This window comes from Vanacampus margaritifer, chromosome 6 (assembly GCF_051991255.1).
Source record: "Vanacampus margaritifer isolate UIUO_Vmar chromosome 6, RoL_Vmar_1.0, whole genome shotgun sequence".
In the NCBI taxonomy this organism is placed as follows: domain Eukaryota; kingdom Metazoa; phylum Chordata; class Actinopteri; order Syngnathiformes; family Syngnathidae; genus Vanacampus; species Vanacampus margaritifer.
The window spans coordinates 24544203-24562195 of record NC_135437.1 but is presented as its reverse complement, the minus strand read 5'-3'; the positions used below and the strand labels follow the sequence as shown (position 1 = coordinate 24562195).

The 17993-nt window shown below is 40.1% G+C and overlaps 1 protein-coding gene across 7 annotated transcripts in view; it reads left to right on the top strand.

The window, feature by feature from the left end:
- Positions 1-17993, top strand: part of tspan9a (tetraspanin 9a) — a 228580-nt gene that overhangs the window by 129741 nt on the left and 80846 nt on the right. The gene's annotated exons all lie outside the window — the stretch shown is intronic.

Below are 17993 nucleotides of genomic sequence, written 5' to 3'. Positions count from 1 at the left end.
TGTCATTTGAATGCGTAATAGCAAATGTGATCAAAAGTTGACAAAGTACAGCACAATCTGTATTGCATGTGAAGGTTGCTGCTTACGGTGTGTTTTAAGAGCAAAAATCTTGAAGGGTGAAGGCAGTGCAGTCATGCGTTTCTAATTATTACATCAGAGGGTCTGCGCCTGTTGGAGTGCAGGTTGCTATTCTTGGATGTCATGACACAGGCAGTGGCATTGCACCAGCTCTTCTTTTGTATGTGGTCAGAGGAGGGGAGGGAATGGCAGTGTAGGGTACATTATGGTGGCATGGATGAGAGTTCAGAGGGGACACTTTTAGGATGGTTGGATAATTTTATGTTTTAACAACATTCTTTTAGGCAAACATAACAGCTGAGGTTGAACCCAACACTTTGAAATCATTATTTTGCAAGTGATTTATGCATCTTGTCATTACTCCATTCTTCAATGTGTTTGCTATTAAAAAATAAATAAATAAATAAATAAAAAATCATGATCTAATAGTGCTCTCAAAGCCAATATGTGCCGAGTGATTGACTTCAGAGAAAAGCAAATAAGTGTGTGGTTGGCTCCACTGGGTGGCCAAGCATGGGCATCTTTTGTAAAAGTGGGAATCCCTTGTTTACAGAGTGGATTATAAGGCTTATGGGTTATGGGGCCAGCCTTTTGTGTGAATGCAGCCAAGCTTGAAGCATAAAAACATCCCATATCCATATCAACCGTATCCCACCATGCCACTGGATCATGAGCCGGTTCGAACTGGGACACACTGGAGGCTATCGAGATCATTAGCCAAAGCCCAGCTGTGAACAGGTCAGCATTGAAAAATCTCACACGTACGCATTCATCACACAAACCAACAACTATCTCTTTGCCCAATCCCCATACAAAAAAAAAAAAAAAAAGAAAAGTAAAAAGAACAGGGCTGCACATTGACAAACTTGAGGCTGCAAAGAGCAGTGCTGTGTGCTGCTTCAGGGCAAGTTGCAGTATCTATATCATCCTCGTATCATTACTCATTTCACAGAGAGAAGAAGCAAGTAATTGGCAGAGACGAGCAAAATGCCTTGGGGGGACTCTTCACTGCACACTGCCTTGATGTAAATGTTAGTGCAGGAGAATGAGAAGGCTCTGAGAGGCTTAGTTGATGGGGGATTCTTTCAATCTGACATTGATTTACCTTGATACAGCATCTCTTGTGAACCCTTTATATGTGTACTACAAGTACTACAAGTTCTCAGGCTTTGTCATGTTTTGAGTTACGGTTGGGGAATTTAACATTGTCATTATGCACATTATCAGAAATAGCATACTGGGTAGAATCAAGACTCAAAGGTATTTTTTTCTAAATAAGGTTGTCAAAAATAAATATATCAGATGTAAGGAATTTGGCTGAATATTAGCTAATATGCCTGATTTTATGGGAGTCATAACCACTGCAGTATGTCCGCCTAGAACATAGTTTTGTCCATGTGAGCAATAATCAGACCAGGGTTCTCTTTTGACTGTTTAATATTGCTTGTGTGTGTGTGTGGGGGGCGGGGGGGGGGGGGGGTGCAGGTCCAGAAGAACAAAATATACAAATAAAATAACATTTAACATGAACAATTAAATGTAAATGTCTAGTCTATACAATGCTAATTAGCTGAGGTCAAATTAACCTCAATGTACATATATGATCTACAGTCATTAATAACGTTTAATACTGAGGCACTTGATAATGCACGCATTGTGAAATGAGTCTATTTGTGAAGGAACGTGTTGTGCTTCCCTTGCTCCGGCGATTAGCGTGGGTCTTAGGCGGCCAAAACATGCATATTTCAAATTAAACAGCACTAATAAACTAACCACCAGAGAGTGCTGGAACTGCACAAATACAAAATAATTTTTCCTTTTTAACAGATGTGCTGATTTTGACGATATTGTGGCAATTTTAATATTGCAATTATGTTATTATCCCTCCATCGCCATTGATTAAGTACATATGCAAAATGAGGTTTGGTAAAACCACCAGATGCACTCTTGACTCATTCTTGACTAATTAGGGATCTGAAGAAGAGCAGCATGATTTGTAAAAAAAAAAAAAAAAAAAATGCAGATGCTTTAGGAACAAATCATCAGGGCGAAATTCTTCCTATCCCATCAAAAATCAAACATTATTGGGATTTTTTTGTATTTTTATCTAGTAGTTGATAGTGGAACGTCATTCTTTCTGTCTTCGTGCCAAGTGGATTCTTCATTGTGATATTCATTGCCAGGGTTGGGAGGGTTACTTTTAAAATGTATTCCGTTACAGTTACCTACTAAACAATGTAGTTAGTAACGTAATCCAAGTACCATCATTTTAAATTAATGTTACTTGATTACTGTGGATTACTTTTGAATTACTCCAATACCGAGTATGCTCATGAAGACAAAATAAAAATAAATATCACCACAATATATATTCTATACAATGTGCCCCTGCTGTTTGCGGGTGATAGGGCAGCCTACCAATAGAAAAATGTCTTGTATAATTGGCAACCATTAACATGTATGTACAGGATTGATTGATTGCTTGATTGATTGCTTGATTGATTGAAAGCCATATGCTGTTTTTGAACTGTCACTGAAAGCAACCACACCTCACAGTTTAGACAGGCAGGCAGGCAGGTAGATGGATGGATGTATGGATAGATGGATAGATAGATAGATAGATAGATAGATAGATAGATAGATAGATAGATAGATAGATAGATAGATAGATAGATAGATAGATAGATAGATAGATAGATGATACATGACATAAACTGCAAAATGAACTTTTATCCCAGTCACAAGTTTAGCCTTATATATACAGTATTCTGTATGATGTTTAGATAGTGAATTGGTGGGAGAAAGATTTGTTTGGAAGGTGTAACTCATATTATGGTGTAGGCTAGCGGGCTAGCAAAAAGCCTTCAATCAGTCAATATATGTAATTTGATTACATGTTTTTTCTGTAAATGTAACAGGATAGTTACATTTTTTGGGGTAATCTGATTACATAACGGCGGCTCGTGTATTACGTTACTACCCAAGCCTGTTCATTGCATAACTACAGTTCTCTTCAACAGAAATAACTTCATAACCCAATAAAAAGGACCAAGCCATGTTTGTAAGCAGTAGTTCAAAGTGACTCATAGCAAAACTGACCATAGAAGCCCCACTGAAGATGACAATCCATTGCAACTGACTCAGGGTTTGGGTGAATGTAATCAATGGCCTTCATCTCACTGGTCTGTCCACTACAGTAAAAACTATACATCTGCTTACTCGGACACTGCAGTGCAATTCTCACATGTGCAGCCAATTTATTTGACAGACTAATGTGAAATATGGCTAATATAAATGTGCGAAGTGTGTAACTATGATTTGAAAGTGATGGCGATAGTAAATCATGTTTGTGCATAAATAATATGAAATGACATTCCGCACTGAGTGACAGCTAGGAGTAAAACTGCACCAAGCGATAAAAAGTCATCTTTCAAGAGAGACTGCTATAAGAAGCCAAGAAGCCTCCTCTTTGATCAAGTATTTTTTTTAGCTCCAAATAGTGATTCGGTCTCCACTGAGCTTAGAGCAATGTTGTTGTGACTCTTCTCAGTCTTGGGCCAGTAGCTCAGGGTGTAGAGACGGTCGTTCAGTAACCAGAGGGTCGGCTGTTCAATCCTCGCTCTCTTCAAGTCATATGTTGTTGTGTCCTTGGGCAAGGCACTTCACACACATTACCTCCAGTGTATGGAAGGTGCGAATGTTAGGTGGCGGTCGGAGGGGCCGTAGGCGCATACTGGCAGCCACGCTTCCGCCAGCTGTGGCTACTTAAGTAGCTTACTGCCACCACAGTGTGAATGTGTGAGTGCATGAATAATGTATCCATTCCATTGTAAAGTGGCACTGAGTGTCTTGAAAAGCGCTATATAAATCGGATGCATTATTATTAGAGAAAAGATGAATTGCCTACACACACTTCATTCTTAATCTTTTTCAATTTATAGCAACTTAAAATGAATGCACGACCTCCCTATGTGAAGTCCATTTTTCTCATTGACATGAGAAAATATAAGAATCAATGGTTTTAAAAGGGCATGTGTTCAGAGCTATGAGCAAATACTTTGCACATTGGAATAACATAATTCCGTTTGCTGCGTGTCAGTTATGGCACATTGTGCACGTTTAACAGATCAGAAGCAGCTACGGTGTACAATAAGTCAACTTTAGCAGCTTTTACCGGGGGCAGTCTCAGGGAATTTGCTTGATGGCATTTACTTCCCCGGTGTCTCGAAAGCTCAATTTGAGCTTAACCCCCTTCCTGTGGCAAAATCTCAGCACTGCTGCACACCCTTTAGAATAATAGCTTTGAATTTCCATTTTTTTTAGGCAAACTAACTTTCTGCCTTCCTATGCAAAGGTTTTAGCTTCAGCACACCATTAAGTGGCTATGTGCTGTCCACTGCCCCAACTCAAGCCCTGTGGTGCTATAACTGAATTCATACCACAGTAATTTTCTTTTAATGAGCATCCACTACTCATTCAGTATTTACTTACTTCTACATGGATTGATATTAATGTTTTCGTTCCACTCTGGGCCCATTTAACTGCAGTTTAATCAGTGTCCTGAGGGAAACTAATTAGGTGATGATGGGTCAGACTGCAGCTTGCGGTTGTTAAATCTCCTTTGTTGAAGACAAGAAAGAAAGCTTGTATTTTGGATTGTGGTGTAGGGCCGGGCGGTCCCAGTGGAAGGTTGGAAAGCCTGTGGGTTGCTACAAGTCACCTAAGGGTCATTCATGATTCTTAAGCATTCATTGATGTCAGGTGGGAGGGTGAGAGGTATGGATGACATTCGTGAGACTCTATACAAGTTGGCCTCTAAATATTAGAATTCTTATCTCAGCACTGAGGAGGGAATATTGCACAGTATTGCCAAACACTGGGGATTCTTCTTTCTGGACTTTCATGCATCTTGTGTACACACACCTTAACAACCTTCTTGAAATAGACTTACACTCATCATCTCCACTTTGGCAGTCTTACAGTGGTAACTTGAAGCACAAGGTAAACAGGGGCAGGCACTCTAGGCATCCCCATCCATGTGCTCATTCTCAGACCCCCCCCCCCCAGCAGTTGTTCATGACCATCTGGCTCCTCTTTCTTATAAGGGATTAGAGGAGTCTGATCTGTAGGGGGAGTTTCGGGCAGATTAGAGCATTATTGTTAGGGTTGAGAGAGACCAGGGCTCCTTCGCATAGCTCCATGCTTGAAGCCAACAATCATCAGAGTGAATGGCCTTTATGCCACAATTGTGTGCAATTTAGCGGGAGAAGGAGCATTCATCAGTTGCTGTTCGAATGGAAGGATAGGATGAATGCATCAGTGAGGACATGCATGCTATAGTGAGACTGTCTGACCTCTTCGCCTGCAGTGTGTCCCACAACTTCCCTCATAATCTCTTCCATTTGTGGTTCACTCTCATGTGTCATCTCTTGCAAGTGACTTGCAGTGGAATTGAACAGTTTCACTCACTTTTGATAGACCAAGACAATGTTTGAACGCCAATACAAAAGCTGTCACAAATTCAAATTTGTGTCACCTTCGGATAGACAAGTCAAGGTAGCTTTAGCGTTAAAGACATTTAAAAGTAGCGTACTAAAATTATTAAAAGAATGTACAGTGCAAGATCAACATTTTGGAAAACATGATGAGGATTGTTTTTAACCAGGATTTAAAAGCATTTACACTTGGGGCTGACTTCACTTCTATTGGCATCAAATTCCATCTGCGTGCAGCATAACAGCTATACGCTGAGTTGTTATTAATGTGGCATGTTACAGAATGACCCCAAGTTTCAAATGCTTATACTGGCATTGAAAATGGGTGGGAGTAATAAATGAGTAGTCATCCACATTTATGTCCCTTAGCAAGGAACCAAACTGCTCCCCAAGCAGCCACAGATACACCAATCTGACTTCGGCCAAGTGTGATCAACGCCTACCCCCTGTGGCGTCGGCCCAGACGTTGGCACATTGCGTAGAAAAATGATGTAAATACACACCGCACCGACACGACTATTACATACCTTCAGCGCATGCGCGAGAAGTAATTCCCCTCCGTACCATCGCGGCGGTAGTCATTATTCCTAAAGGCAACCGGCAACCTCTTTACGGGGGCGGGATATAAAAACGTAAACAACTCATACTGGTGTTGACAGCGGCGCCGGGGTAAACGCCAGCTGGTGAAGCGAAAACGGGCGCTGGAATAAGCTTCGCCCCCTTCTCGTTCTTGAACGCATGGATGTACTCCGTTGTGGCGTTTCCTGGACCCTGTCAACTCCTGGCTGCTACCGATCGTCCATTTACCCGAAAAGCTTCGGCCGTGCTGCCCTCCGTGTTTTGGGCAAGGTGCCGACCTCCAGCTTCTGAACGAGCTTCCTCAAGACCGCCGGACGGAAGGGCCATGCACCCCTGCTGCTCCCACAAGGATCGCGCTGTTAAATGTGCGGACAAACAAAACATTTGTTTTGAGGAAGTTTTTTTCCTTTCCAACAACTTGGATTTCTTCTCCCTGACGGAGACCTGGACTGTCGCTGGTGAGTCCACTACCAATATTGAAAAACTACCGCCTGGCTGTGCTTACTTGGAGGCTCGAGGATGTCGGGCCGAGGTGGAGGAACGGCGACTATTTAAAAACAAAAACAAATCAAATTTAAATGTATACAATGTATCGATCACAGCTTTGTCGGCCAAACTGTCACAGTGCTGTGCTGTATCATTTACCAACCTCCAAAATACAATTTGGACTTTTTAAACGATTTTGCAAATCTTCTTGCCGAAATCATGCTGAAATATGATCATATCCTCTTTATGGGGGACTTTAATATTCACGTGTGCGGTCCTGAAAAAAATAAAGTTGAGTACTGTTTATCCATGTTATTATTTGCTCTTCTTGCCCCGTGCCGATTCAACATGTCAAATTTGCTGGAAACGCCCCGCGACGTATTCCGACTCGATCCGACTTCACAACAGCAATTTATACACTGATCAGACGGCGCATGCCATCCGCCCACCGCTGTCCGACTCCCAACGTCAGATTGGTGTATCTAGGCCTTTACTTTACAACTCAACGTCTCAACTTTTGTCAGAACCTAAATTATCCTAAAAGTTTGGATCAGGATCAAATCTTAAACTATCATTGATACATGAACAGAAACAACATAAGCCTAGCCTAGGCCGCACAAAGGCAAAGCAGATGGCCAAAATGTTAGCATTCAATAAAATTAAATTGACAAGAAATCAATCAATGTGGAGGGATTATTCGGAAAACAACTACGTGAACCGATGTCTGCAATGATGCATGTATGGAATGTGATCATAATAAAAGCCTGCTTGACAGAGATAATAATAAATATTTCTGAAAGTTTCAATCAAGTGTTGTTATTATTATGAAGTATTAATATTTTCAACACAGTTCCTCTGTTGGATATCATTAGCTTGTCTGTACGTATCTTGTGCCTCCTAAGTATTAATGAATTAAGTGTGCTTTAGCATTTATCTACTTTAGTATTTCACATACTGAAGTGCATAAGCACCATTTTCCTTAATTGCGGTTGTAGTGATATAGACTTTGCCTTGTGGGGCCATTAGTGTATCAGAATCTAAAGCCTCATCTTATATTCATGTTGAAAAGAAAATTGTCAGCTCAGCAGTCTTGTTCTCGCCTGTACAACGAGGTAGCGGTATCAAAGCTCTCCTTTCTATGTGCAGATAAAATAACCATGATAAACTTTCCTGAATTCAAAACACTTACTCTGGAGGCTGCTGCTGGATTTCTGTGCTTCAATACTTTATGTATGACAATTTGTCTGGTTTCCATTTTCCATATCAGCACCAAACATTCGCACCCTACATACACCAGTGTGAGTAGCACTGGAGACAATGTGTGTGAAGTGCCTTGCCCAAGGACACAATGACACATGACTCGGGGAGAGCGGGGATCTAACAGCCGACCGGCTGGTTACTGAACAACCGTCTTTACACCCTAAGCCAAAGCTGACTTCTAGCCATCTTCACGTAGACGCCATGCTGTTTACTTGCATCTCAGAGCATCTAATTAGCATCCCGTATAGATTGTTAGACCTTGATTCAGATTGACTGACCTCGTTGGCAAATATCTCAGTACGCTTGCTTTGTCCATTTGCATCATCAAGGGAGTTGACTCTAATTTACACATCTCTGTCGCTCCTTCGATTTCTTGTCTGTGTTGTGTTGTGCTGTGCCGCTGAGGCCCTTAACACACGCTGCAGATCAACTTATCCGCTGTGTGCTTTACTACTGGGGATAGAGGTAACACAGGAGGATTAGTGTTGCTTGATGATTCACATGCAGTTGGTAGGTGGAACTGGTGAGGAAGAATGTAGTCCCCCTACCCGACTCGTGACTAAATTGACTGTCTGTAGACGATAGCAGTGGTTTACAACAAGGGTGTGAGAGATCATCCAGTGTGACGGAAAAGTTATCCAGTTTCCCTTAATTTGTTCACAATTATTATTGCATTTCTACTGTATGTTTGTTTATCTGACTATCAGCATTGTGTTCAATTAAACTGGCCCAGATTTTGACACTGACTAAGTCAGTTTGTGAGTAAACTGAGTCAATCATCATTACTTCAGTATTCATACTTTTTGTGCCATTGGTGTTTGGTGGTGTGCCATTTTTAATGTAAAATGTTGAGAAAACTGTAGTAAAAGACTCATTCACTTGGAAAAGGCTGACACAATACAACCAAGAAAAGCTGCATAATTTCTTTGCAACACAAATTCATAAAGTCTACAATTTCCTAATTCAATTTGTGTTGAAATCATGTGTAAAATTTGAAAATTAAAATGTTTATTAAATTAATACCTAATATACAATAAACACACAAAAATACATACAACTAAATATAATTAACAAGTACCCAGCTGACATGTGAAAAGTATCTAGGCTAGTCAGACAATATTTTCACCCATAATATAAGAGGTGTGTTCCAGGACTGGTTTCACAAAACATATGTGTCAAACTCGAATTAAACTAACTACTCAAACTACTCAATGTGGCCTAGATGACCAACTAGCACAGGCTTCACCAATTCCGGTCTTCGAAGTTCGGAGTCCTGCAGGTTTTAGATAATCATCTTATCAGCATGCCTGATAACGATTCTGATCTTTAGTATGAGGTGTGTTGCTAGGAGGAAACATCTAGAACCTGCAGGACTCCGGACCTCGAAGACCAGAATTGGTGAACCCTGAACTAGTACGCACAGTATACAAAGAGATTGTGCATGTTGGCTTTGTGCTTGAGAAGATATGTAGCAGAAAAACTTGGTTGTTTCTGGTCAAGAAGAGCATCTCGGTGCTGCAGCAGCCCAACCTGGCTCCGATTTGTATCTTCTTTCCCAAGCTCAAAAGTTCCAAGATCAAGATGGCCGTGAGGCCGATGGTACGGAAGATCCCGGGGGATTGCAGGAGTGCATGAAAGAATGGCAGAAAAGGCTTGGAAAGTGCATTAGACTCCAGCATGAATACTAAAGGGAACAAATTGTCATTTGTATTTTGGAGTTCACATCACTGACATCAGGCTTGGGACTTTTCTGACACACTTTGTAGTTGGCACGCGGTGGAATTTAGAGAATGATTATTTACTTAGAATCATTAAGGATATTCCACATTCCTATACCAGGATAGTAGTCAATTGCTCAAAATAATTCATACACTGTACAAATACTCCAGTCCAAGGTACTATAGTCACCACAATAAAGCCATATGGAGTAAAATGTTACTTCCATGCTGTCATACAGGCTGTAAAAATGTCTTTACAACCATAAATTGTTGACCATAAAAACAAAAATACTCCGTCTTAAAGTTAATGAAGTATAAGTAAAGGTGATTGACATGGCAGACGCACCACACAAAGGTATTTCTTTTTAGCATTCTAGTCAGACAAGTGTAAAAAGAAGTTAATCACTTGATACTGTAAAAACGAAACACTGGATTTACTTAGAGAAGTGATTCTCAGCCTGCGTGCTGCGAGAGATCATCAGGTGTGCAACGGGAAATTGTCCGATGTCATGTACTTTGACCGGAAATTAATTTTTTTTTTATGAAATAGTTATTGTTGATTTTCCTATGCCAACCAAGTATAGCAAAAGCTCTTTCACTAGATGACAGAAGATACATAATTAACTTGTATATACACATTTTTTTTTAATCGCTCCGATGTGAAACGCTTACTTAGATAACAAATGATGATGATAAGTTTTTCTGCTTCAAATGTGAACCTTCATCAAGCTCAATCGTATATTCTTCTTCTTCCCAAATGTCAAGCAAAAGAAAAAAACATGGCCATAGTTATTCTTGTGATGCTCTGCCAGGCTGATGATTTAGACGGCCTTGTTTCCCATAAAAAAAATATTGAATTCCTAAATGTATGACCGTAGGGCCTTTCTTAGTTCCCTCAATTAGGATTCAAACAACTTTGTTTGCAGCAATATTAAGGTGAAATGAGCAAATTGCCGCCTTAATGCTGCCGCCCCGATAACACAGCAGATGTGTGTCAACAATGTGATGACGAGACAGGTGAGGAATGAGGAAACACATGGATCAACACTCAAGCAAGTGATGTTACTCTGTATTCTGTGAAAGAACCTCTCTGATACACATCACACACTAGCGCCTCTCCCATGAGAATTAAATGCATAGGGACTACTATCTGCTATCCATTATGCATGCCTTAAAGTGCCCCCACCCACTTCCACATGTCCCAGAACTGACTTTATTAGTTCAATATGTTTATGGTATTATGTAATATTAGTCAGATATAGTGTTGGTAAAATAGCTTGACGACAGAGTACATGACTTTATTTGTTCAAGCCCAGAAACACGGAACCACAAATGTTCTTATAAGAACTGTCAACTGACAACTGAGAAAGTTCATCTGTGTCATTTGTTCTGCATATGTACACTTAATCTTTCGACTTTCACCACGACAAAGTGTCCAACTGTGCACTTCCAGCTCCAAGAAACTCACAATTGCTTCATATTTGTCCAAATTCAGAACCCATAAATATACCTGAAGGTCACATACTAACAAGTATTGATCCTGCTGTTTTTTCCTTTTTGAAATTGGTTCCTCTGCAAAGGCTGTTGACTTGAATGTCATTACTAAATAATTTCACAGTTTAAAAAACAAACTTGGTCATGTGGCCTTGATATAACAGTGACCCAGTTAAAATCTAATGCCAAACTATTTGCTAAGGTCACAATGCTCCTGAATTCTGTCTGTGACATGTAGTAGATTACATCTGCTACCATTTCCGTTATAGTTTATCTTGCGAACATTTCATTTAATACTGGTGCAGCTAACCATGATGTTTACCCACCAACCAAACAAATCAAGCGTATCCTTGTGCATGAGCGGCCGTAGTTCATCATCACCTTGTCTTTTCACCTCAGGAAGACCAATCAATGCTAATCTGCACCTAAGCAGTGAATTAATGTGAATGTTCCTGCTTGCAAGTTGAACGACTCAGCATTTTTTGGGCACCCAAAGGCAAATCACAGTGGAATCAATGTTTCACGATCAGACTTTGCTGCTGCTTGGAGGCTGGAGAATATCATATCATGCCTTCTGAGAGCAAATACATTCCTTCCTGACTCATGTTTAATTAAGAGTGTATGAAGAGTATAGTGCTGCAAGTTCTGAAGATGAGCACTGCATTTTAATATCAGAAGGTTTTCTGTGAATAAGCATCAGATGGTATTAATATTGTACCGCTCACCATGGTATTAGGTAAATCATTCTATTTTTTTTTTATGTACTCTACGGTTAAAAAAAAAAAGAGCTCTCACGTAAGAACCGGCTTTGGATGTGAACTAACACTACAAGTATAAGACTATTATTAAAGGATCTTTGCGCAGTTTGTCACTTTTTTACTCAAGACTGCTATCTCTGGCCCAAAGCGTAACTGCAGCATGTGTCAGGCTCGTTTATGGTGCACATGCGAGTATGTGCACAAACTTATAGCGACAGCCACAGTTGACAAATGAAAACATGGCTTCAAATGAGGTACGAAAAACTCCGCCCCTCCCCTCCCCAAAGAAACTGTGGAGTGTGAGGGTCCGCACACTCTACTATAAAAGGAAGATAAAAACTAATAGGTGCAGTTAGAGTATATTGTTGTCACAATCCCAACATTTTGGTATCGGTTCCAGTACCAGCATGAGGTTCAGTACTTTTTGATACTTTTTGGTACTTGTTCCAAATCAAAACACAACTAAAAAAAAATAATTAAAGACTTTATTTAGCTTTAAAAAAAATTGTGTGTCTTTAATTATATATATATGAGAGAGCGAGAAAGAGAGAGAATGAGAATGTCCGGGGGGATCTCCACCTGCATTGAAAACTAGCTTAAATGTATTAATCGGGTTAAACTACTGAGCTAATCACCAAACAAAGTTTCATAGTGTTTTTGGGTGGTGTGTCCCCATGAGATTTTATGAAAGGACAACTCATAGTAGCTGCTCCTAAGCGTTGCCGTTACGCTTCCCCTGCAGCCACTTGTAAACTACGTCATTCATAACTACAGTGCGTAAGGGGCGAAAGTAGCAGGTTATCAACCAGAAAGTCTTTTAAATGTTTTATGATGTTGGAGTTGTTTCCGACTTTCGCCTGGCAGGTTTTATAACATCATCTACAGACCGGTGCGCCTTGCGCATCTTATTCAGACAAGCAGTTGAGTGTTGCACAAAACGGTAGTCTGTCTAGAAAAAGTGTTTTTCAGAAAAAAAGTGATTTCAGGGTTGTTAAAAAAATATACAAACTCAACAAAAAAAGTCATTGAACGCCTCATTCTTCAGTTACAAATAATACATCTTTATAAATGGTAGCATGCCAAATATTGAATTGAAGCTGAGCCGGAAGTGAGTTGAAAGGCACGCATCAACATTGTCCTCGTGAGCCTGGTACTAATGTTCCTGTCAGTAACAAGGCAGTCACCAAGCAAGATGGTAGGACGTAAACTTTATAGAGGTAGAGCTTTGGGTTATATCACTCCTCTGGACACTCAATGAGGGAAGTGGTGAGAATTTTTCACTGGGTCGGTCTATCCGTAACCTATCAAACCCCATGTTCAGCTCAGAGACACCCTGGCTAACATTGCACGTTACCTACAGGAAAAGTGGGACAGAATCCGGCAAATGAGAATTTGAAGAATGTGTCGACGATGTGAAGCCTTGATTTTGGAGTAGAGGTAGCAACACCAATTACTACCGAGCCTGGTCTGGTGACTCGTAATTAGTTTGATTTGAGTTGTTATAGTTATCGTTACTGTTGTCATTGTTATTGCGGTTATTTATGTTGATTAGCCTTTTTATTGCTGACAATGTCTGAATGAAATTTTGCCATTTTTGATTTTGATCCCTACTTTGTTTGTTAGCCTTCAACTCGAGAAATGCAAGGCATGCATCTTTGTTACTTACACAATTACCTCGGAAATGTTAGCTTTAATTTGATAACATGGCAAATTACCATTTACAAAAGAAATATATTATTTGTAACTGAAGAACCAGGTGTTCAGTGACTTTTTTTTTTCAAGCAGCATGGTGGGTGATTGCTATACACATCCACCCTTCCTAAGTGGAGTTTGTTTATTCTCCCACATTCCAAAAACAATCATGGTAGCTTAATTGAAGACTAAATTGTCCATAGGTGTGAATGTGAATGTTTGCCTACACGTGCCCTGTGATTGACTGGCGACCAGTTCAGGCAGTACCCCGCCTTTCGCCCAAAGTCAGCTGGTAAAGGCTCCGGCACATCCGCAACCCTAGTTAAGCGGCAGTGGCAAGCGGTGACCTTTAAGAGTGGGCATGCTGGACTGACAAATATGCAAGTAGCCAGTAGCGCAAGCTGAAAAATTTGGGGGATATTTTTATTTTTATTAATTTTAATATTAATATTTAATTATTACTTTATACCACTGTGTAGGTATAAAATTAAAGCGGTAATATTCCGGACTGACGCAGGTTGATGCACATTTTCTTTTTATATATTTTTTCTTTCTAAGTTTGTATGTATTTTGTGTTGTTTTTGGAGATTTCTAAGCTTGTGCATTACCTTTTCTATTTAATGTTTAACAATGTACCATGCCAACATGTTCTGTACATTTGAAGTTAAACGAATACAAAAAAAAGGTGAGCGAAATAACACAATCAAATGCCCACAAATTTGCCAATACGTTGGAATTTACAGTATTTGGAACTGCCTTGTGGGGTCAACCCGGCAGAGGAAAAAATTACATCGCAGCGGAGCCATAAGCCATTTCAACCAAGAATCAACAGTTTGCTAACCTGTGAACAGCCAGCGCGCCGTTTATGTTTCTCGTACGTCCTGGCTTGAAAGTGATGGACGGAATTCTTCCCCATTTTCGTGATGACTACTTCAGGAGTAGAACGACCACTTGAAATTGTATTCTTCTTTTCCTCAAAAGTTCTCCGGGAAAACGGCACTCATTGTGACTCGGCAATGAACTGAACCACTGTTTACCGTAGAACAAGTCAAGTAAGCCAATTATGCGCATGCGCGTTATCAGTTAAGCTGCTTAACTGCCAGCTTTTTTTGCCATTCAAAAGGCGCACGTACAGAAACAAGCTCTCGGAACACAACTTGATTTCTCATTGCACATGCGCGAAACAAGCTGTCTACAAAACAGTAGAACAATAGAGGACACCGACAGATAAATATTTTCAATGATTTTATTGAAGGGCTTGGGCATGCACTGTATTTATAGCTTATATTGACTGCTCACCACTTTTAAGCGGTACAGATAATGGATGGATGGATAGATGGATATTTCTTGTCTGCACAGGAAAGTAGAAGTGCAAATGTGAAGGTTGAGTTCTCCTAAAGAACCAGCTGAAAGAAGCCACCAATGAGTGCAGTTTCCTCACATCCTTTTCCTCTTTACGAAATAATACGGGGAGATCCAGGAAACACTGGGCATCTGTGCCACAATACGCTGAGAATATGAGTAGAAGATTGACTTTGTTTGTTTTACATGTGTCATCTTGAATTTGGGTCAGGGACTCAGGCGCTCACTGCTTGAATGGTAATGAGCCCACATTGCAAGCAAGGCTCCAACACGCAATGAGGCACGCACACTCATTCGTGATGTTAGCCGTAACAAATGAGACAGATTTATGCCTTAAACATTAGAGCGCACGTTTTGATTTATTTAGCCAAACTGCCGCAGATTAGTGCTGTGTTATAACTCAGCCATAAAATAAAGCATAATGTAGCTTGCAAGGTTACATTGTATACGTACGCTGCCAGACAAGAAGGTATTCAAATGTCAGACATGTTTTTATCGTTATTTTTTAATGGGGCCATTTTATGTGAATTATGCGGTGAGCTGTGCAATTCTGCCTGTCCTCCGAGACATTATTGTTTACTGCAGCTCAACTGGGTCCTAATTTGGAAGCCCAGGTCTTCATCAGAGCAGGTTGTTGCATTGCTCTGGTTATGTCCCATCCAATTTGACTTTGACTCATACTTGTGCACACAAGATGATGCAAACAAGAAGCTGTGATATTTCTGCTGAAGACACAAATGCAAGCACTAATCAAGGCACTTGGCTGTTCCACAAGATAAAGACTCACTCTGGCACACTCACTGTAAAGCAAGCCCAGGTTATTGGCAGCCATACCACATGCAGATTCATTTTCCAGCTTATCAGTACAGACATAAACTGTCCCCTTGACATTGCCCGCCTCTTATCACACCACTGAGGCAAATTGTTCCTCTTGTTTGTTTTACGCCAATTTGCAATTACCACCTGTACTCACAAACACCACAAGGAGACTTTCCCTCTTGTATATGCTTTAATTCCCAAGACTTGATGCTTGTATGTGTTGTAAAAGAGGCACACAAAGCATTATTTTTTTTGTGTTGAGGACAGTTTCATTCTATTGCCTGAAGGCAAAGGTCAAACTGTTAAATTGTAGTAATGATTGATATTGACCAGTAGTGATGAATGATTGATGATGAATGCACTTTCCCTTTATTAACAAAACACTTCCAACATAAACCTGATTGACTCTAGACATTAATAGATTATTAAATTATCTTGTTTCAAGTATACTATCTTAAAACTGCAAACTAAAAATTAATACTCACCAGCAAACTTTCTGTCCTCTAATCAGTTTTAACAGGGACATGCTGAATTGCAAATATTATACCACATAATGACTTTTTTCCACTTACGTTCCTAAATATATCCAATTCAATTTCTTCTGCGTGTTCTATGCTGCCATACAAAAGCCACAAAGATAATATTTGAATGTTTGACTTATACTGTATTAGTTTAACAATTTTTATTTTGAGGTTTTGGGGGTCATTTAAAATGTTGAGATCCTTCTCAATATGATGTGGTGCAATTGTACAGCACTATGACCATAATAAAGACTGTGTATGGTTTGGGCAGTTGTTAATTCTGCCCCCATGTCTGAATTTCTCTTATTAGGGCACATGCACTTCAATAGTGGCTGATTAGAAATGTTAGCAGCATAACAAAAATGTCATTTCGATTCTCGTATTTTTTTTTTCACATATCAAGTTTGCAGGAAATGTTCTAATTTGATGTGTTGATTAAATAAGCATCCATGGGAGTAGTGTAGTAATTATTAATTTAGACCTTTTCACCTACGTATGCACTCATCAGTGACCCGTGGCCAGGCTAATCCCAATCACTGCGTATTGTACAGGAACAATTGCAGGGCTCTGCAACATGTTAAAAGTCAGCCCATTAACACCCATCTATTTCATTCATGTCAGCAACTGTGGACGTTTTAAGATGTCCGGGAAGAAGCATGGTTTGTTTTATGTGCGCATTGGCTTCAGAACGTTGCTCGAGTGCAGTACACAAGAGAATTGGGACAGATGGGTGCGGACAGATTTTTCTTCTCAAGACTTTCTGAGAAGGCAGACTGGAGGAGCACAAATGCTCTCAGTTTCTTGGGTTGAAAGAAGTGAAGTATGACAGCACGAAGAGGGGGAAGGAGGGAGGAAAAGAAAGAATATCCTAAGGAGGAAGAGAGGTGAACAGCGCACTGATCTTTAGTGACAGCTCCCCAAGAGGTGACTCACACTCATAGTCCCTTTCTGTTTCCTTGCCTACATAAGGCTAAGATTGGCAACATTTTACTTTGCATTTGGAAGATGTAAAATGTACAGCAGCTTTCCAGTTTGATGGTAACCCCATATTGCCCACAAGTTGCATGATCGCCGTTAATTGATTTCCTCAGTTCAATGTCTTCACTAATTCACTGCAATAAATCTTTCTTTGAAGTGATAATGTTGTATTGGCCCTGTGGGCTACTTGCTACATTCCTAGCAGGTTGTTTTCAGATTGGGTGCGCCCTCGGTCACTAAACTAAAGGTGTCATTGAATTCAAATGTATCTCTTGTTTTGGTTCTTTTTGTTATTATTTAGCTTTATGTAAGTGGGCCATATAACAGACTATAATGCGTTACAGTGCAAACCACAATTCCAAAAATGTGAGCGCTTCATAAGTTGTGTTTTATAATCAGCTCCGCAGTAGAGTAGCAACCATTAGGGGAGTACCCTGTGGCATTACTGTGAAATTGCAGTAATATTTGCTACTTTGTTTTTAACACACACAAAAAAAGGAAATGAAGGTAATCACTTGGATTGAAGCTCATTTTCTGTGGATTGTTACAGCAAGAAAGGCTTGTTAACTCATCACAAAACAACGAAAGTACCGTCATTAATTATTAATAATAGAGTCCATCAGCATGTTTTGAACTATGTCTGTACAACGCTGAGCTGACTGAATATACAGTGGGTCCTCAAATAGACTGTTGGTTATTGTGTGTGTTGCAGCTCTATACAGTATTATCATGACTGTGAAAGATGCTGAATTG